The following is a 21,661-nucleotide window of genomic DNA, read 5'->3' on the forward strand; positions in this document are numbered from 1 at the left end:
AATTTGTAACTTCAATTTTTAAAGAAACAAAACCATATACAATTCTTAACAAACAATTTATCTGAAGCAAGTAACTTAATCTTTAAAATGGGACCTCATTTATCGTTTTTGCAAAAGTATGAAGGGAGAAAAAATGATTGTCAACAAAAATCACCTTTTAGAAATAATACATATAATGATTTGAAGATTATTTGTCATTTTGGATTTTCACAATCAAACAGTGTGGCCGGTTAGCTCAGTTGGTTAGAGTGTGGTGCTAATAACGCCAAGGTCTTGGGTTCGATCCCCACACTGGCCATTTGTTTTTCTTGATGACCCAACATCATTGACAACAATGGATTTAAACTTGTAGTACAGTGCTTGGAAACTAGGCTTCATCATCAGTATTGGCTATAGTGATTATCCCTTGTAGCTGCCTTGAATACATTTGAGATCTTTTACCATTATCCTTTAAATATATAGTATTTTACACCCTATTTTTATTTTGCTTTGGACTGTAGGAAGGAATGAAAGCCCTATTACCAATGCCACACTTCAAAGCACTTTATGCTTTATGATTTTTCTTTAAAATAGAAATGCTTTTCAATCAATATATGATCTACTACGTGGCCCATGCGTAAATGTTTCATGCAAATAAAATACAATAAATTTTATAGTGAGGTTGGTGGTTTGTAGTAGGATGAAAGAAGAACTGGGTCATATGTAGCCATTTTGAGAAGCTGTGCAAAACTGATCTTCTTTGCCATGCTGTATCAACACATCCAGGGAAAGAAGTGTAGGGCACAAAGTCAATTTGTAACTTCAATTTTTAAAGAAACAAAACCATATACAATTCTTAACTAACAATTTATCTGAAGCAAGTAACTTAATCTTTAAAATGGGACCTCATTTATCGTTTTTGCAAAAGTATGAAGGGAGAAATAATGATTGTCAACAAAAATCACCTTTTAGAAATAATACACATAATGATTTGAAGATTATTTGTCATTTTGGATTTTCACATTCAAAGAGTGTGGCCGGTTAGCTCAGTTGGTTAGAGCGTGGTGCTAATAACGCCAAGGTCTTGGGTTCGATCCCCACACTGGCCATTTGTTTTTCTTGATGACCCAACATCATTGACAACAATGGATTTAAACTTGTAGTACAGTGCTTGGAAACTAGGCTTCATCATCAGTATTGGCTATAGTGATTATCCCTTGTAGCTGCCTTTAATACATTGTAGATCTTTTACCATTATCCTTTAAATATATAGTATTTTACACCCTATTTTTATTTTGCTTTGGGCTGTAGGAATAAATGAAAGCCCTATTACCAATGCCACACTTCAAAGCACTTTATGCTTTATGATTTTTCTTTAAAATAGAAATGCTTTTCAATCAATATATGATCTACTACGTGGCCCATGCGTAAATGTTTCATGCAAATAAAATACAATTCATTTTATAGTGAGGTTGGTGGTTTGTAGTAGGATGAAAGAAGAACTGGTTCATATGTAGCCATTTTGAGAAGCTGTGCAAAACTGATCATCTTTGCCATGCTGTATCAACACATCCAGGGAAAGAAGTGTAGGGCACAAAGTCAATTTGTAACTTCAATTTTTAAAGAAACAAAACCATATACAATTCTTATCTAACAATGTATCTGAAGCAAATAACTTAATCTTTAAAATGGGACCTCATTTATCGTTTTTGCAAAAGTATGAAGGGAGAAAAAATGATTGTCAACAAAAATCACCTTTTAGAAATAATACATATAATGATTTGAAGATTATTTGTCATTTTGGATTTTCACATTCAAAGAGTGTGGCCGGTTAGCTCAGTTGGTTAGAGCGTGGTGCTAATAATGCCAAGGTCTTGGGTTCGATCCCCACACTGGCCATTTGTTTTTCTTGATGACCCAACATCATTGACAACAATGGATTTAAACTTGTAGTACAGTGCTTGGAAACTAGGCTTCATCATCAGTATTGGCTATAATGATTATCCCTTGTAGCTGCCTTGAATACATTGTAGATCTTTTACCATTATCCTTTAAATATATAGTATTTTACACCCTATTTTTTATTTTGCTTTGGGCTGTAGGAATAAATGAAAGCCCTATTACCAATGCCACACTTCAAAGCACTTTATGCTTTATGATTTTTCTTTAAAATAGAAATGCTTTTCAATCAATATATGATCTACTACGTGGCCCATGCGTAAATGTTTCATGCAAATAAAATACAATTCATTTTATAGTGAGGTTGGTGGTTTGTAGTAGGATGAAAGAAGAACTGGTTCATATGTAGCCATTTCGAGAAGCTGTGCAAAACTGATCATCTTTGCCATGCTGTATCAACACATCCAGGGAAAGAAGTGTAGGGCACAAAGTCAATTTGTAACTTCAATTTTTAAAGAAACAAAACCATATACAATTCTTAACTAACAATGTATCTGAAGCAAATAACTTAATCTTTAAAATGGGACCTCATTTATCGTTTTTGCAAAAGTATGAAGGGAGAAAAAATGATTGTCAACAAAAATCACCTTTTAGAAATAATACATATAATGATTTGAAGATCATTTTTCATTTTGGATTTTCACATTCAAACAGTGTGGCCGGTTAGCTCAGTTGGTTAGAGCGTGGTGCTAATAACGCCAAGGTCTTGGGTTCGATCCCCACACTGGCCATTTGTTTTTCTTGATGACCCAACATCATTGACAACAATGGATTTAAACTTGTAGTACAGTGCTTGGAAACTAGGCTTCATCATCAGTATTGGCTATAGTGATTATCCTAGTAACTGCCTTGAATACATTGTAGATCTTTTACCATTATACTTTAAATATATAGTATTTTAAACCCTATTTTTATTTTGCTTTGGACTGTAGGAAGAAATGAAAGCCCTATTACCAATGCCACACTTCAAAGCACTTTATGCTTTATGATTTTTCTTTAAAATAGAAATGCTTTTCAATCAATATATGATCTACTACGTGGCCCATGCGTAAATGTTTCATGCAAATAAAATACAATTAATTTTATAGTGAGGTTGGTGGTTTGTAGTAGGATGAAAGAAGAACTGGGTCATATGTAGCCATTTCGAGAAGCTGTGCAAAACTGATCTTCTTTGCCATGCTGTATCAACACATCCAGGGAAAGAAGTGTAGGGCACAAAGTCAATTTGCAACTTCAATTTTTAAAGAAACAAAACCATATACAATTCTTAACTAACAATTTATCTGAAGCAAGTAACTTAATCTTTCAAATGGGACCTCATTTATCGTTTTTGCAAAAGTATGAAGGGAGAAAAAATGATTGTCAACAAAAATCACCATTTAGAAATAATACATATAATGATTTGAAGATTATTTGTCATTTTGGATTTTCACATTCAAATAGTGTGGCCGGTTAGCTCAGTTGGTTAGAGCGTGGTGCTAATAACGCCAAGGTCTTGGGTTCGATCCCCACACTGGCTATTCGTTTTTCTTGATGACCCAACATCATTGACAACAATGGATTTAAACTTGTAGTACAGTGCTTGGAAACTAGGCTTCATCATCAGTATTGGCTATAGTGATTATCCCTTGTAGCTGCCTTGAATACATTGTAGATCTTTTACCATTATCCTTTAAATATATAGTATTTTACACCCTATTTTTATTTTGCTTTGGGCTGTAGGAATAAATGAAAGCCCTATTACCAATGCCACACTTCAAAGCACTTTATGCTTTATGATTTTTCTTTAAAATAGAAATGCTTTTCAATCAATATATGATCTACTACGTGGCCCATGCGTAAATGTTTCATGCAAATAAAATACAATTCATTTTATAGTGAGGTTGGTGGTTTGTAGTAGGATGAAAGAAGAACTGGTTCATATGTAGCCATTTTGAGAAGCTGTGCAAAACTGATCATCTTTGCCATGCTGTATCAACACATCCAGGGAAAGAAGTGTAGGGCACAAAGTCAATTTGTAACTTCAATTTTTAAAGAAACAAAACCATATACAATTCTTAACTAACAATTTATCTGAAGCAAGTAACTTAATCTTTAAAATGGGACCTCATTTATCGTTTTTGCAAAAGTATGAAGGGAGAAATAATGATTGTCAACAAAAATCACCTTTTAGAAATAATACACATAATGATTTGAAGATTATTTGTCATTTTGGATTTTCACATTCAAAGAGTGTGGCCGGTTAGCTCAGTTGGTTAGAGCGTAGTGCTAATAACGCCAAGGTCTTGGGTTCGATCCCCACACTGGCCATTTGTTTTTCTTGATGACCCAACATCATTGACAACAATGGATTTAAACTTGTAGTACAGTGCTTGGAAACTAGGCTTCATCATCAGTATTGGCTATAGTGATTATCCCTTGTAGCTGCCTTTAATACATTGTAGATCTTTTACCATTATCCTTTAAATATATAGTATTTTACACCCTATTTTTATTTTGCTTTGGGCTGTAGGAATAAATGAAAGCCCTATTACCAATGCCACACTTCAAAGCACTTTATGCTTTATGATTTTTCTTTAAAATAGAAATGCTTTTCAATCAATATATGATCTACTACGTGGCCCATTCGTAAATGTTTCATGCAAATAAAATACAATTCATTTTATAGTGAGGTTGGTGGTTTGTAGTAGGATGAAAGAAGAACTGGTTCATATGTAGCCATTTTGAGAAGCTGTGCAAAACTGATCATCTTTGCCATGCTGTATCAACACATCCAGGGAAAGAAGTGTAGGGCACAAAGTCAATTTGTAACTTCAATTTTTAAAGAAACAAAACCATATACAATTCTTATCTAACAATGTATCTGAAGCAAATAACTTAATCTTTAAAATGGGACCTCATTTATCGTTTTTGCAAAAGTATGAAGGGAGAAAAAATGATTGTCAACAAAAATCACCTTTTAGAAATAATACATATAATGATTTGAAGATTATTTGTCATTTTGGATTTTCATATTCAAAGAGTGTGGCCGGTTAGCTCAGTTGGTTAGAGCGTGGTGCTAATAATGCCAAGGTCTTGGGTTCGATCCCCACACTGGCCATTTGTTTTTCTTGATGACCCAACATCATTGACAACAATGGATTTAAACTTGTAGTACAGTGCTTGGAAACTAGGCTTCATCATCAGTATTGGCTATAATGATTATCCCTTGTAGCTGCCTTGAATACATTGTAGATCTTTTACCATTATCCTTTAAATATATAGTATTTTACACCCTATTTTTTATTTTGCTTTGGGCTGTAGGAATAAATGAAAGCCCTATTACCAATGCCACACTTCAAAGCACTTTATGCTTTATGATTTTTCTTTAAAATAGAAATGCTTTTCAATCAATATATGATCTACTACGTGGCCCATGCGTAAATGTTTCATGCAAATAAAATACAATTCATTTTATAGTGAGGTTGGTGGTTTGTAGTAGGATGAAAGAAGAACTGGTTCATATGTAGCCATTTCGAGAAGCTGTGCAAAACTGATCATCTTTGCCATGCTGTATCAACACATCCAGGGAAAGAAGTGTAGGGCACAAAGTCAATTTGTAACTTCAATTTTTAAAGAAACAAAACCATATACAATTCTTAACTAACAATGTATCTGAAGCAAATAACTTAATCTTTAAAATGGGACCTCATTTATCGTTTTTGCAAAAGTATGAAGGGAGAAAAAATGATTGTCAACAAAAATCACCTTTTAGAAATAATACATATAATGATTTGAAGATTATTTTTCATTTTGGATTTTCACATTCAAACAGTGTGGCCGGTTAGCTCAGTTGGTTAGAGCGTGGTGCTAATAACGCCAAGGTCTTGGGTTCGATCCCCACACTGGCCATTTGTTTTTCTTGATGACCCAACATCATTGACAACAATGGATTTAAACTTGTAGTACAGTGCTTGGAAACTAGGCTTCATCATCAGTATTGGCTATAGTGATTATCCTAGTAACTGCCTTGAATACATTGTAGATCTTTTACCATTATACTTTAAATATATAGTATTTTAAACCCTATTTTTATTTTGCTTTGGACTGTAGGAAGAAATGAAAGCCCTATTACCAATGCCACACTTCAAAGCACTTTATGCTTTATGATTTTTCTTTAAAATAGAAATGCTTTTCAATCAATATATGATCTACTACGTGGCCCATGCGTAAATGTTTCATGCAAATAAAATACAATTAATTTTATAGTGAGGTTGGTGGTTTGTAGTAGGATGAAAGAAGAACTGGGTCATATGTAGCCATTTCGAGAAGCTGTGCAAAACTGATCTTCTTTGCCATGCTGTATCAACACATCCAGGGAAAGAAGTGTAGGGCACAAAGTCAATTTGCAACTTCAATTTTTAAAGAAACAAAACCATATACAATTCTTAACTAACAATTTATCTGAAGCAAGTAACTTAATCTTTCAAATGGGACCTCATTTATCGTTTTTGCAAAAGTATGAAGGGAGAAAAAATGATTGTCAACAAAAATCACCATTTAGAAATAATACATATAATGATTTGAAGATTATTTGTCATTTTGGATTTTCACATTCAAATAGTGTGGCCGGTTAGCTCAGTTGGTTAGAGCGTGGTGCTAATAACGCCAAGGTCTTGGGTTCGATCCCCACACTGGCTATTCGTTTTTCTTGATGACCCAACATCATTGACAACAATGGATTTAAACTTGTAGTACAGTGCTTGGAAACTAGGCTTCATCATCAGTATTGGCTATAGTGATTATCCCTTGTAGCTGCCTTGAATACATTGTAGATCTTTTACCATTATCCTTTAAATATATAGTATTTTACACCCTATTTTTATTTTGCTTTGGGCTGTAGGAATAAATAAAAGCCCTATTACCAATGCCACACTTCAAAGCACTTTATGCTTTATGATTTTTCTTTAAAATAGAAATGCTTTTCAATCAATATATGATCTACTACGTGGCCCATGCGTAAATGTTTCATGCAAATAAAATACAATTCATTTTATAGTGAGGTTGGTGGTTTGTAGTAGGATGAAAGAAGAACTGGTTCATATGTAGCCATTTTGAGAAGCTGTGCAAAACTGATCATCTTTGCCATGCTGTATCAACACATCCAGGGAAAGAAGTGTAGGGCACAAAGTCAATTTGTAACTTCAATTTTTAAAGAAACAAAACCATATACAATTCTTAACTAACAATGTATCTGAAGCAAATAACTTAATCTTTAAAATGGGACCTCATTTATCGTTTTTGCAAAAGTATGAAGGGAGAAAAAATGATTGTCAACAAAAATCACCTTTTAGAAATAATACATATAATGATTTATTGTCAACAAAAATCACCTTTTAGAAATAATACACATAATGATATGAAGATTATTTGTCATTTTGGATTTTCGCATTCAAAGAGTGTGGCCGGTTAGCTCAGTTGGTTAGAGCGTGGTGCTAATAACGCCAAGGTCTTGGGTTCGATCCCCACACTGGCTATTCGTTTTTCTTGATGACCCAACATCATTGACAACAATGGATTTAAACTTGTAGTACAGTGCTTGGAAACTAGGCTTCATCATCAGTATTGGCTATAGTGATTATCCCTTGTAGCTGCCTTGAATACATTGTAGATCTTTTACCATTATCCTTTAAATATATAGTATTTCACACCCTATTTTTATTTTGCTTTGGACTGTAGGAAGAAATGAAAGCCCTATTACCAATGCCACACTTCAAAGCACTTTATGCTTTATGATTTTTCTTTAAAATAGAAATGCTTTTCAATCAATATATGATCTACTACGTGGCCCATGCGTAAATGTTTCATGCAAATAAAATACAATTAATTTTATAGTGAGGTTGGTGGTTTGTAGTAGGATGAAAGAAGAACTGGTTCATATGTAGCCATTTTGAGAAGCTGTGCAAAACTGATCATCTTTGCCATGCTGTATCAACACATCCAGGGAAAGAAGTATAGGGCACAAAGTCAATTTGTAACTTCAATTTTTAAAGAAACAAATCCATATACAATTATTAACTAACAATGTATCTGAAGCAAATAACTTAATCTTTAAAATGGGACCTCATTTATCGTTTTTGCAAAAGTATGAAGGGAGAAAAAATGATTGTCAACAAAAATCACCTTTTAGAAATAATACATACAATGATTTATTGTCAACAAAAATCACCTTTTAGAAATAATACACATAATGATATGAAGATTATTTGTCATTTTGGATTTTCGCATTCAAAGAGTGTGGCCGGTTAGCTCAGTTGGTTAGAGCGTGGTGCTAATAACGCCAAGGTCTTGGGTTCGATCCCCACACTGGCCATTTGTTTATCTTGATGACCCAACATCATTGACAACAATGGATTTAAACTTGTAGTACAGTGCTTGGAAACTAGGCTTCATCATCAGTATTGGCTATAGTGATTATCCTAGTAACTGCCTTGAATACATTGTAGATCTTTTACCATTATACTTTAAATATATAGTATTTTAAACCCTATTTTTATTTTGCTTTGGACTGTAGGAAGAAATGAAAGCCCTATTACCAATGCCACACTTCAAAGCACTTTATGCTTTATGATTTTTCTTTAAAATAGAAATGCTTTTCAATCAATATATGATCTACTACGTGGCCCATGCGTAAATGTTTCATGCAAATAAAATACAATTAATTTTATAGTGAGGTTGGTGGTTTGTAGTAGGATGAAAGAAGAACTGGGTCATATGTAGCCATTTCGAGAAGCTGTGCAAAACTGATCTTCTTTGCCATGCTGTATCAACACATCCAGGGAAAGAAGTGTAGGGCACAAAGTCAATTTGCAACTTCAATTTTTAAAGAAACAAAACCATATACAATTCTTAACTAACAATTTATCTGAAGCAAGTAACTTAATCTTTCAAATGGGACCTCATTTATCGTTTTTGCAAAAGTATGAAGGGAGAAAAAATGATTGTCAACAAAAATCACCATTTAGAAATAATACATATAATGATTTGAAGATTATTTGTCATTTTGGATTTTCAAATTCAAATAGTGTGGCCGGTTAGCTCAGTTGGTTAGAGCGTGGTGCTAATAACGCCAAGGTCTTGGGTTCGATCCCCACACTGGCCATTTGTTTTTCTTGATGACCCAACATCATTGACAACAATGGATTTAAACTTGTAGTACAGTGCTTGGAAACTAGGCTTCATCATCAGTATTGGCTATAGTGATTATCCCTTGTAGCTGCCTTGAATACATTGTAGATCTTTTACCATTATCCTTTAAATATATAGTATTTTACACCCTATTTTTATTTTGCTTTGGACTGTAGGAAGAAATGAAAGCCCTATTACCAATGCCACACTTCAAAGCACTTTATGCTTTATGATTTTTCTTTAAAATAGAAATGCTTTTCAATCAATATATGATCTACTACGTGGCCCATGCGTAAATGTTTCATGCAAATAAAATACAATTCATTTTATAGTGAGGTTGGTGGTTTGCAGTAGGATGAAAGAAGAACTGGTTCATATGTAGCCATTTTGAGAAGCTGTGCAAAACTGATCATCTTTGCCATGCTGTATCAACACATCCAGGGAAAGAAGTGTAGGGCACAAAGTCAATTTGTAACTTCAATTTTTAAAGAAACAAAACCATATACAATTCTTAACTAACAATGTATCTGAAGCAAATAACTTAATCTTTAAAATGGGACCTCATTTATCGTTTTTGCAAAAGTATGAAGGGAGAAAAAATGATTGTCAACAAAAATCACCTTTTAGAAATAATACATATAATGATTTATTGTCAACAAAAATCACCTTTTAGAAATAATACACATAATGATTTGAAGATTATTTGTCATTTTGGATTTTCGCATTCAAAGAGTGTGGCCGGTTAGCTCAGTTGGTTAGAGCGTGGTGCTAATAACGCCAAGGTCTTGGGTTCGATCCCCACACTGGCCATTTGTTTTCCTTGATGACCCAACATCATTGACAACAATGGATTTAAACTTGTAGTACAGTGCTTGGAAACTCGGCTTCATCATCAGTATTGGCTATAGTGATTATCCCTTGTAGCTGCCTTGAATACATTGTAGATCTTTTACCATTATCCTTTAAATATATAGTATTTTACACCCTATTTTTATTTTGCTTTGGGCTGTAGGAATAAATGAAAGCCCTATTACCAATGCCACACTTCAAAGCACTTTATGCTTTATGATTTTTCTTTAAAATAGAAATGCTTTTCAATCAATATATGATCTACTACGTGGCCCATGCGTAAAGCCCAGAATACCATTCAGAGTATAGACCATGACATGGGTGAGGGTTGAGATACTTTTGGCCACGCCCCTTTTGCCTAGAAGCCCCTAAACCCATTGAAATAGCATTGGGGGTTTAAATTCGTTAGGCCCCGCCCCTTTGGGTCCAGATGCCCAGAATACCATTCAGAGTATAGACCATGACATGGCTGAGGGTTGAGATACTTTTGGCCACGCCCCTTTTGACTAGAAGCCCCTAAATCCATTGAAATAGCATTAAGGGTTTAAATTCGTTAGGCCCCGCCCCTTTGGGTCCAGAAGCCCAGAATACCATTCAGAGTATAGACCATGACATGTCTGAGGGTTGAGATACTTTTGGCCACGCCCCTTTTGCCTAGAAGCCCCTAAACCCATTGAAATAGCATTAAGGGTTTAAATTCGTTAGGCCCCGCCCCTTTGGGTCCAGAAGCCCAAAATATCAATCAGAGTATAGACCATGACATGGCTGAGGGTTGAGATACTTTTAGCCACGCCCCTTTTGCCTAGAAGCCCCTAAACCCATTGAAATAGCATTAAGGGTTTAAATTCGTTAGGCCCCGCCCCTTTGGGTCCAGAAGCCCAGAATACCATTCAGAGTATAGATCATGACATGGCTGAGGGTTGAGATACTTTTGGCCACGCCCCTTTTGCCTAGAAGCCCCTAAACCCATTGAAATAGCATTAAGGGTTTAAATTCGTTAGGCCCCGCCCCTTTGGGTCCAGAAGCCCATAATACCATTCAGAGTATAGACCATGACATGGCTGAGGGTTGATATACTTTTGGCCACGCCCCTTTTGCCTAGAAGCCCCTAAACCCATTGAAATAGCATTAAGGGTTTAAATTCGTTAGGCCCCGCCCCTTTGGGTCCAGAAGCCCATAATACCATTCAGAGTATAGACCATGACATGGCTGAGGGTTAAAATACTTTTGGCCACGCCCCTTTTGCCTAGAAGCCCCTAAACCTATTGAAATAGCATTAAGGGAGTTAAATTTGTTAGGCCCCGCCCTTTGTGTCCAGAAGCCCAGAATACCATTCAGAGTATAGACCATGACATGGATGACGGTTAAGATACTTTTGGCCACGCCCCGTTTGCCTAGAAGCCCCTAAACCCATTGAAATAGCATTGGGGGTTTAAATTCGTTAGGCCCCGCCCCTTTGGGTCCAGATGCCCAGAATACCATTCAGAGTATAGACCATGACATGGCTGAGGGTTGAGATACTTTTGGCCACGCCCCTTTTGCCTAGAAGCCCCTAAACCCATTGAAATAGCATTAAGGGTTTAAATTCGTTAGGCCCCGCCCCTTTGGGTCCAGAAGCCCAGAATACCATTCAGAGTATAGACCATGAAATGTCTGAGGGTTGAGATACTTTTGGCCACGCCCCTTTTGCCTAGAAGCCCCTAAACTCATTGAAATAGCATTAAGGGTTTAAATTCGTTAGGCCCCGCCCCTTTGGGTCCAGAAGCCCAGAATACCATTCAGAGTATAGACCATGACATGTCTGAGGGTTGAGATACTTTTGGCCACGCCCCTTTTGCCTAGAAGCCCCTAAACCCATTGAAATAGCATTAAGGGTTTAAATTCGTTAGGCCCCGCCCCATTGGGTCCAGAAGCCCAAAATATCATTCAGAGTATAGACCATGACATGGCTGAGGGTTTAGATACTTTTAGCCACGCCCCTTTTGCCTAGAAGCCCCTAAACCTATTGAAATAGCATTAAGGGTTTAAATTCGTTAGGCCCCGCCCCTTTGGGTCCAGAAGCCCAGAATACCATTCAGAGTATAGACCATGACTTGGCTGAGGGTTGAGATACTTTTGGCCACGCCCCTTTTGCCTAGAAGCCCCTAAACCCATTGAAATAGCATTAAGGGTTTAAATTCGTTAGGCCCCGCCCCTTTGGGTCCAGAAGCCCAAAATATCAATCAGAGTATAGACCATGACATGGCTGAGGGTTGAGATACTTTTAGCCACGCCCCTTTTGCCTAGAAGCCCCTAAACCCATTGAAATAGCATTAAGGGTTTAAATTCGTTAGGCCCCGCCCCTTTGGGTCCAGAAGCCCAGAATACCATTCAGAGTATAGATCATGACATGGCTGAGGGTTGAGATACTTTTGGCCACGCCCCTTTTGCCTAGAAGCCCCTAAACCCATTGAAATAGCATTAAGGGTTTAAATTCGTTAGGCCCCGCCCCTTTGGGTCCAGAAGCCCATAATACCATTCAGAGTATAGACCATGACATGGCTGAGGGTTGAGATACTTTTGGCCACGCCCCTTTTGTCTAGAAGCCCCTAAACCCATTGAAATAGCATTAAGGGTTTAAATTCGTTAGGCCCCGCCCCTTTGGGTCCAGAAGCCCATAATACCATTCAGAGTATAGACCATGACATGGCTGAGGGTTAAAATACTTTTGGCCACGCCCCTTTTGCCTAGAAGCCCCTAAACCTATTGAAATAGCATTAAGGGAGTTAAATTTGTTAGGCCCCGCCCTTTGTGTCCAGAAGCCCAGAATACCATTCAGAGTATAGACCATGACATGGATGACGGTTGAGATACTTTTGGCCACGCCCCGTTTGCCTAGAAGCCCCTAAACCCATTGAAATAGCATTGGGGGTTTAAATTCGTTAGGCCCCGCCCCTTTGGGTCCAGATGCCCAGAATACCATTCAGAGTATAGACCATGACATGGCTGAGGGTTGAGATACTTTTGGCCACGCCCCTTTTGCCTAGAAGCCCCTAAACCCATTGAAATAGCATTAAGGGTTTAAATTCGTTAGGCCCCGCCCCTTTGGGTCCAGAAGCCCAGAATACCATTCAGAGTATAGACCATGAAATGTCTGAGGGTTGAGATACTTTTGGCCACGCCCCTTTTGCCTAGAAGCCCCTAAACTCATTGAAATAGCATTAAGGGTTTAAATTCGATAGGCCCCGCCCCTTTGGGTCCAGAAGCCCAGAATACCATTCAGAGTATAGACCATGACATGGCTGAGGGTTGAGATACTTTTGGCCACGCCCCTTTTGCCTAGAAGCCCCTAAACCCATTGAAATAGCATTAAGGGTTTAAATTCGTTAGGCCCCGCCCCTTTGGGTCCAGAAGCCCATAATACCATTCAGAGTATAGACCATGACATGGCTGAGGGTTAAAATACTTTTGGCCACGCCCCTTTTGCCTAGAAGCCCCTAAACCCATTGAAATAGCATTAAGGGTTTAAATTCGTTAGGCCCCGCCCCTTTGGGTCCAGAAGCCCATAATACCATTCAGAGTATAGACCATGACATGGCTGAGGGTTAAAATACTTTTGGCCACGCCCCTTTTGCCTAGAAGCCCCTAAACCTATTGAAATAGCATTAAGGGAGTTAAATTTGTTAGGCCCCGCCCTTTGTGTCCAGAAGCCCAGAATACCATTCAGAGTATAGACCATGACATGGATGACGGTTGAGATACTTTTGGCCACGCCCCGTTTGCCTAGAAGCCCCTAAACCCATTGAAATAGCATTGGGGGTTTAAATTCGTTAGGCCCCGCCCCTTTCGGTCCAGATGCCCAGAATACCATTCAGAGTATAGACCATGACATGGCTGAGGGTTGAGATACTTTTGGCCACGCCCCTTTTGCCTAGAAGCCCCTAAACCCATTGAAATAGCATTAAGGGTTTAAATTCGTTAGGCCCCGCCCCTTTGGGTCCAGAAGCCCAGAATACCATTCAGAGTATAGACCATGAAATGTCTGAGGGTTGAGATACTTTTGGCCACGCCCCTTTTGCCTAGAAGCCCCTAAACTCATTGAAATAGCATTAAGGGTTTAAATTCGATAGGCCCCGCCCCTTTGGGTCCAGAAGCCCAGAATACCATTCAGAGTATAGACCATGACATGGCTGAGGGTTGAGATACTTTTGGCCACGCCCCTTTTGCCTAGAAGCCCCTAAACTCATTGAAATAGCATTAAGGGTTTAAATTCGTTAGGCCCCGCCCCTTTGGGTCCAGAAGCCCAGAATACCATTCAGAGTATAGATCATGACATGGCTGAGGGTTGAGATACTTTTGGCCACGCCCCTTTTGCCTAGAAGCCCCTAAACCCATTGAAATAGCATTAAGGGTTTAAATTCGTTAGGCCCCGCCCCTTTGGGTCCAGAAGCCCATAATACCATTCAGAGTATAGACCATGACTTGGCTGAGGGTTGAGATACTTTTGGCCACGCCCCTTTTGCCTAGAAGCCCCTAAACCCATTGAAATAGCATTGGGGGTTTAAATTCGTTAGGCCCCGCCCATTTGGGTCCAGAAGCCCAGAATACCATTCAAAGTATAGACCTTGACATGGCTGAGGGTTGAGATACTTTTGGCCACGCCCCTTTTGCCTAGAAGCCCCTAAACTCATTGAAATAGCATTAAGGGTTTAAATTCGATAGGCCCCGCCCCTTTGGGTCCAGAAGCCCAGAATACCATTCAGAGTATAGACAATGACATGGCTGAGGGTTGAGATACTTTTGGCCACGCCCCTTTTGCCTAGAAGCCCCTAAACCCATTGAAATAGCATTAAGGGTTTAAATTCGTTAGGCCCCGCCCCTTTGGGTCCAGAAGCCCAGAATACCATTCAGAGTATAGATCATGATATGGCTGAGGGTTGAGATACTTTTGGCCACGCCCCTTTTGCCTAGAAGCCCCTAAACCCATTGAAATAGCATTAAGGGTTTAAATTCGTTAGGCCCCGCCCCTTTGGGTCCAGAAGCCCAGAATACCATTCAGAGTATAGACCATGACATGGCTGAGGGTTTAGATACTTTTGGCCACGCCCCTTTTGCCTAGAAGCCCCTAAACCCATTGAAATAGCATTAAGGGTTTAAATTCGTTAGGCCCCGCCCCTTTAAGTCCAGAAGCCCAGAATACCATTCAGAGTATAGACCATGACATGGCTGAGGGTTGAGATACTTTTGGCCACGCCCCTTTTGCTTAGAAGCCCCTAAACTCATTGAAATAGCATTAAGGGTTTAAATTCGTTAGGCCCCGCCCCTTTGGGTCCAGAAGCCCATAATATCATTCAGAGTATAGACCATGACATGGCTGAGGGTTGAGATACTTTTAGCCACGCCCCTTTTGCCTAGAAGCCCCTAAACCCATTGAAATAGCATTAAGGGTTTAAATTCGTTAGGCCCCGCCCCTTTGGGTCCAGAAGCCCAGAATACCATTCAGAGTATAGATCATGACATGGCTGAAGGTTGAGATACTTTTGGCCACGCCCCTTTTGCCTAGAAGCCCCTAAACCCATTGAAATAGCATTAAGGGTTTAAATTCGTTAGGCCCCGCCCCTTTGGGTCCAGAAGCCCATAATACCATTCAGAGTATAGACCATGACGTGGCTGAGGGTTGAGATACTTTTGGCCACGCCCCTTTTGCCTATAAGCCCCTAAACCCATTGAAATAGCATTGGGGGTTTAAATTCGTTAGGCCCCGCCCCTTTGGGTCCAGAAGCCCAGAATACCATTCAGAGTATAGATCATGACATGGCTGAGGGTTGAGATACTTTTGGCCACGCCCCTTTTGCCTAGAAGCCCCTAAACCCATTGAAATAGCATTAAGGGTTTAAATTCGTTAGGCCCCGCCCCTTTGGGTCCAGAAGCCCATAATACCATTCAGAGTATAGACCATGACATGGCTGAGGGTTAAAATACTTTTGGCCACGCCCCTTTTGCCTAGAAGCCCCTAAACCTATTGAAATAGCATTAAGGGTTTAAATTTGTTAGGCCCCGCCCTTTGTGTCCAGAAGCCCAGAATACCATTCAGAGTATAGACCATGACATGGATGAGGGTTGAGATACTTTTGGCCACGCCCCTTTTGCCTAGAAGCCCCTAAACCCATTGAAATAGCATTAAGTGTTTAAATTCGTTAGGCCCCGCCCCTTTTGCCTAGAAGCCCCTAAACCTATTGAAATAGCATTAAGGGTTTAAATTTGTTAGGCCCCGCCCTTTGTGTCCAGAAGCCCAGAATACCATTCAGAGTATAGACCATGACATGGGTGAGGGTTGAGATACTTTTGGCCACGCCCCTTTTGCCTAGAAGCCCCTAAACCCATTGAAATAGCATTGGTAGTTTAAATTCGTTAGGCCCCGCCCCTTTGGGTCCAGATGCCCAGAATACCATTCAGAGTATAGACCATGACATGGCTGAGGGTTGAGATACTTTTGGCCACGCCCCTTTTGACTAGAAGCCCCTAAATCCATTGAAATAGCATTAAGGGTTTAAATTCGTTAGGCCCCGCCCCTTTGGGTCCAGAAGCCCAGAATACCATTCAGAGTATAGACCATGACATGTCTGAGGGTTGAGATACTTTTGGCCACGCCCCTTTTGCCTAGAAGCCCCTAAACCCATTGAAATAGCATTAAGGGTTTAAATTCGTTAGGCCCCGCCCCTTTGGGTCCAGAAGCCCAAAATATCATTCAGAGTATAGACCATGACATGGCTGAGGGTTTAGATACTTTTAGCCACGCCCCTTTTGCCTAGAAGCCCCTAAACCCATTGAAATAGCATTAAGGGTTTAAATTCGTTAGGCCCCGCCCCTTTGGGTCCAGAAGCCCAGAATACCATTCAGAGTATAGATCATGACATGGCTGAGGGTTGAGATACTTTTGGCCACGCCCCTTTTGCCTAGAAGCCCCTAAACCCATTGAAATAGCATTAAGGGTTTAAATTCGTTAGGCCCCGCCCCTTTGGGTCCAGAAGCCCATAATACCATTCAGAGTATAGACCATGACATGGCTGAGGGTTGAGATACTTTTGGCCACGCCCCTTTTGACTAGAAGCCCCTAAATCCATTGAAATAGCATTAAGGGTTTAAATTCGTTAGGCCCCGCCCCTTTGGGTCCAGAAGCCCATAATACCATTCAGAGTATAGACCATGACATGGCTGAGGGTTAAAATACTTTTGGCCACGCCCCTTTTGCCTAGAAGCCCCTAAACCTATTGAAATAGCATTAAGGGAGTTAAATTTGTTAGGCCCCGCCCTTTGTGTCCAGAAGCCCAGAATACCATTCAGAGTATAGACCATGACATGGATGACGGTTGAGATACTTTTGGCCACGCCCCGTTTGCCTAGAAGCCCCTAAACCCATTGAAATAGCATTGGGGGTTTAAATTCGTTAGGCCCCGCCCCTTTGGGTCCAGATGCCCAGAATACCATTCAGAGTATAGACCATGACATGGCTGAGGGTTGAGATACTTTTGGCCACGCCCCTTTTGCCTAGAAGCCCCTAAACCCATTGAAATAGCATTAAGGGTTTAAATTCGTTAGGCCCCGCCCCTTTGGGTCCAGAAGCCCAGAATACCATTCAGAGTATAGACCATGAAATGTCTGAGGGTTGAGATACTTTTGGCCACGCCCCTTTTGCCTAGAAGCCCCTAAACTCATTGAAATAGCATTAAGGGTTTAAATTCGATAGGCCCCGCCCCTTTGGGTCCAGAAGCCCAGAATACCATTCAGAGTATAGACCATGACATGGCTGAGGGTTGAGATACTTTTGGCCACGCCCCTTTTGCCTAGAAGCCCCTAAACCCATTGAAATAGCATTAAGGGTTTAAATTCGTTAGGCCCCGCCCCTTTGGGTCCAGAAGCCCATAATACCATTCAGAGTATAGACCATGACTTGGCTGAGGGTTGAGATACTTTTGGCCACGCCCCTTTTGCCTAGAAGCCCCTAAACCCATTGAAATAGCATTGGGGGTTTAAATTCGTTAGGCCCCGCCCATTTGGGTCCAGAAGCCCAGAATACCATTCAAAGTATAGACCTTGACATGGCTGAGGGTTGAGATACTTTTGGCCACGCCCCTTTTGCCTAGAAGCCCCTAAACTCATTGAAATAGCATTAAGGGTTTAAATTCGATAGGCCCCGCCCCTTTGGGTCCAGAAGCCCAGAATACCATTCAGAGTATAGACCATGACTTGGCTGAGGGTTGAGATACTTTTGGCCACGCCCCTTTTGCCTAGAAGCCCCTAAACCCATTGAAATAGCATTAAGGGTTTAAATTCGTTAGGCCCCGCCCCTTTGGTTCCAGAAGCCCAAAATATCAATCAGAGTATAGACCATGACATGGCTGAGGGTTGAGATACTTTTAGCCACGCCCCTTTTGCCTAGAAGCCCCTAAACCCATTGAAATAGCATTAAGGGTTTAAATTCGTTAGGCCCCGCCCCTTTGGGTCCAGAAGCCCAGAATACCATTCAGAGTATAGATCATGACATGGCTGAGGGTTGAGATACTTTTGGCCACGCCCCTTTTGCCTAGAAGCCCCTAAACCCATTGAAATAGCATTAAGGGTTTAAATTCGTTAGGCCCCGCCCCTTTGGGTCCAGAAGCCCATAATACCATTCAGAGTATAGACCATGACATGGCTGAGGGTTGAGATACTTTTGGCCACGCCCCTTTTGTCTAGAAGCCCCTAAACCCATTGAAATAGCATTAAGGGTTTAAATTCGTTAGGCCCCGCCCCTTTGGGTCCAGAAGCCCATAATACCATTCAGAGTATAGACCATGACATGGCTGAGGGTTAAAATACTTTTGGCCACGCCCCTTTTGCCTAGAAGCCCCTAAACCTATTGAAATAGCATTAAGGGAGTTAAATTTGTTAGGCCCCGCCCTTTGTGTCCAGAAGCCCAGAATACCATTCAGAGTATAGACCATGACATGGATGACGGTTGAGATACTTTTGGCCACGCCCCGTTTGCCTAGAAGCCCCTAAACCCATTGAAATAACATTGGGGGTTTAAATTCGTTAGGCCCCGCCCCTTTGGGTCCAGATGCCCAGAATACCATTCAGAGTATAGACCATGACATGGCTGAGGGTTGAGATACTTTTGGCCACGCCCCTTTTGCCTAGAAGCCCCTAAACCCATTGAAATAGCATTAAGGGTTTAAATTCGTTAGGCCCCGCCCCTTTGGGTCCAGAAGCCCAGAATACCATTCAGAGTATAGACCATGAAATGTCTGAGGGTTGAGATACTTTTGGCCACGCCCCTTTTGCCTAGAAGCCCCTAAACTCATTGAAATAGCATTAAGGGTTTAAATTCGATAGGCCCCGCCCCTTTGGGTCCAGAAGCCCAGAATACCATTCAGAGTATAGACCATGACATGGCTGAGGGTTGAGATACTTTTGGCCACGCCCCTTTTGCCTAGAAGCCCCTAAACCCATTGAAATAGCATTAAGGGTTTAAATTCGTTAGGCCCCGCCCCTTTGGGTCCAGAAGCCCATAATACCATTCAGAGTATAGACCATGACATGGCTGAGGGTTAAAATACTTTTGGCCACGCCCCTTTTGCCTAGAAGCCCCTAAACCCATTGAAATAGCATTAAGGGTTTAAATTCGTTAGGCCCCGCCCCTTTGGGTCCAGAAGCCCATAATACCATTCAGAGTATAGACCATGACATGGCTGAGGGTTAAAATACTTTTGGCCACGCCCCTTTTGCCTAGAAGCCCCTAAACCTATTGAAATAGCATTAAGGGAGTTAAATTTGTTAGGCCCCGCCCTTTGTGTCCAGAAGCCCAGAATACCATTCAGAGTATAGACCATGACATGGATGACGGTTGAGATACTTTTGGCCACGCCCCGTTTGCCTAGAAGCCCCTAAACCCATTGAAATAGCATTGGGGGTTTAAATTCGTTAGGCCCCGCCCCTTTGGGTCCAGATGCCCAGAATACCATTCAGAGTATAGACCATGACATGGCTGAGGGTTGAGATACTTTTGGCCACGCCCCTTTTGCCTATAAGCCCCTAAACCCATTGAAATAGCATTGGGGGTTTAAATTCGTTAGGCCCCGCCCCTTTGGGTCCAGAAGCCCAGAATACCATTCAGAGTATAGATCATGACATGGCTGAGGGTTGAGATACTTTTGGCCACGCCCCTTTTGCCTAGAAGCCCCTAAACCCATTGAAATAGCATTAAGGGTTTAAATTCGTTAGGCCCCGCCCCTTTGGGTCCAGAAGCCCATAATACCATTCAGAGTATAGACCATGACATGGCTGAGGGTTAAAATACTTTTGGCCACGCCCCTTTTGCCTAGAAGCCCCTAAACCTATTGAAATAGCATTAAGGGTTTAAATTTGTTAGGCCCCGCCCTTTGTGTCCAGAAGCCCAGAATACCATTCAGAGTATAGACCATGACATGGATGAGGGTTGAGATACTTTTGGCCACGCCCCTTTTGCCTAGAAGCCCCTAAACCCATTGAAATAGCATTAAGTGTTTAAATTCGTTAGGCCCCGCCCCTTTTGCCTAGAAGCCCCTAAACCTATTGAAATAGCATTAAGGGTTTAAATTTGTTAGGCCCCGCCCTTTGTGTCCAGAAGCCCAGAATACCATTCAGAGTATAGACCATGACATGGGTGAGGGTTGAGATACTTTTGGCCACGCCCCTTTTGCCTAGAAGCCCCTAAACCCATTGAAATAGCATTGGTAGTTTAAATTCGTTAGGCCCCGCCCCTTTGGGTCCAGATGCCCAGAATACCATTCAGAGTATAGACCATGACATGGCTGAGGGTTGAGATACTTTTGGCCACGCCCCTTTTGACTAGAAGCCCCTAAATCCATTGAAATAGCATTAAGGGTTTAAATTCGTTAGGCCCCGCCCCTTTGGGTCCAGAAGCCCAGAATACCATTCAGAGTATAGACCATGACATGTCTGAGGGTTGAGATACTTTTGGCCACGCCCCTTTTGCCTAGAAGCCCCTAAACCCATTGAAATAGCATTAAGGGTTTAAATTCGTTAGGCCCCGCCCCTTTGGGTCCAGAAGCCCAAAATATCATTCAGAGTATAGACCATGACATGGCTGAGGGTTTAGATACTTTTAGCCACGCCCCTTTTGCCTAGAAGCCCCTAAACCCATTGAAATAGCATTAAGGGTTTAAATTCGTTAGGCCCCGCCCCTTTGGGTCCAGAAGCCCAGAATACCATTCAGAGTATAGATCATGACATGGCTGAGGGTTGAGATACTTTTGGCCACGCCCCTTTTGCCTAGAAGCCCCTAAACCCATTGAAATAGCATTAAGGGTTTAAATTCGTTAGGCCCCGCCCCTTTGGGTCCAGAAGCCCATAATACCATTCAGAGTATAGACCATGACATGGCTGAGGGTTGAGATACTTTTGGCCACGCCCCTTTTGACTAGAAGCCCCTAAATCCATTGAAATAGCATTAAGGGTTTAAATTCGTTAGGCCCCGCCCCTTTGGGTCCAGAAGCCCATAATACCATTCAGAGTATAGACCATGACATGGCTGAGGGTTAAAATACTTTTGGCCACGCCCCTTTTGCCTAGAAGCCCCTAAACCTATTGAAATAGCATTAAGGGAGTTAAATTTGTTAGGCCCCGCCCTTTGTGTCCAGAAGCCCAGAATACCATTCAGAGTATAGACCATGACATGGATGACGGT

The 21,661-nt window shown here is 40.9% G+C and overlaps 12 non-coding genes across 12 annotated transcripts; all 12 read left to right on the forward strand.

The window, feature by feature from the left end:
- Positions 1 to 224: 224 nt before the first annotated feature.
- Positions 225 to 298, forward strand: TRNAI-AAU (transfer RNA isoleucine (anticodon AAU)). The gene has a single exon. It is a non-coding gene; the product is annotated as a tRNA-Ile (tRNA).
- A 716-nt stretch (positions 299 to 1,014) lies between these two features.
- TRNAI-AAU (transfer RNA isoleucine (anticodon AAU)) lies at positions 1,015 to 1,088 on the forward strand. Its single transcript has one exon. It is a non-coding gene; the product is annotated as a tRNA-Ile (tRNA).
- Positions 1,089 to 1,804: 716 nt separating this feature from the next.
- Positions 1,805 to 1,878, forward strand: TRNAI-AAU (transfer RNA isoleucine (anticodon AAU)). Its single transcript has one exon. It is a non-coding gene; the product is annotated as a tRNA-Ile (tRNA).
- Positions 1,879 to 2,595: 717 nt separating this feature from the next.
- On the forward strand, positions 2,596 to 2,669 carry TRNAI-AAU (transfer RNA isoleucine (anticodon AAU)). The gene has a single exon. It is a non-coding gene; the product is annotated as a tRNA-Ile (tRNA).
- Positions 2,670 to 3,384: 715 nt separating this feature from the next.
- On the forward strand, positions 3,385 to 3,458 carry TRNAI-AAU (transfer RNA isoleucine (anticodon AAU)). The gene has a single exon. It is a non-coding gene; the product is annotated as a tRNA-Ile (tRNA).
- Positions 3,459 to 4,964: 1,506 nt separating this feature from the next.
- Positions 4,965 to 5,038, forward strand: TRNAI-AAU (transfer RNA isoleucine (anticodon AAU)). The gene has a single exon. It is a non-coding gene; the product is annotated as a tRNA-Ile (tRNA).
- A 717-nt stretch (positions 5,039 to 5,755) lies between these two features.
- Positions 5,756 to 5,829, forward strand: TRNAI-AAU (transfer RNA isoleucine (anticodon AAU)). The gene has a single exon. It is a non-coding gene; the product is annotated as a tRNA-Ile (tRNA).
- Positions 5,830 to 6,544: 715 nt separating this feature from the next.
- Positions 6,545 to 6,618, forward strand: TRNAI-AAU (transfer RNA isoleucine (anticodon AAU)). Its single transcript has one exon. It is a non-coding gene; the product is annotated as a tRNA-Ile (tRNA).
- A 762-nt stretch (positions 6,619 to 7,380) lies between these two features.
- Positions 7,381 to 7,454, forward strand: TRNAI-AAU (transfer RNA isoleucine (anticodon AAU)). Its single transcript has one exon. It is a non-coding gene; the product is annotated as a tRNA-Ile (tRNA).
- A 762-nt stretch (positions 7,455 to 8,216) lies between these two features.
- TRNAI-AAU (transfer RNA isoleucine (anticodon AAU)) lies at positions 8,217 to 8,290 on the forward strand. The gene has a single exon. It is a non-coding gene; the product is annotated as a tRNA-Ile (tRNA).
- Positions 8,291 to 9,005: 715 nt separating this feature from the next.
- Positions 9,006 to 9,079, forward strand: TRNAI-AAU (transfer RNA isoleucine (anticodon AAU)). The gene has a single exon. It is a non-coding gene; the product is annotated as a tRNA-Ile (tRNA).
- Positions 9,080 to 9,841: 762 nt separating this feature from the next.
- On the forward strand, positions 9,842 to 9,915 carry TRNAI-AAU (transfer RNA isoleucine (anticodon AAU)). The gene has a single exon. It is a non-coding gene; the product is annotated as a tRNA-Ile (tRNA).
- The last annotated feature ends 11,746 nt before the right edge of the window (positions 9,916 to 21,661 follow it).

Source organism: Crinia signifera, chromosome 2 (genome assembly GCF_055691185.1).
Source record: "Crinia signifera chromosome 2, ASM5569118v1, whole genome shotgun sequence".
NCBI lineage: Eukaryota > Metazoa > Chordata > Amphibia > Anura > Myobatrachidae > Crinia > Crinia signifera.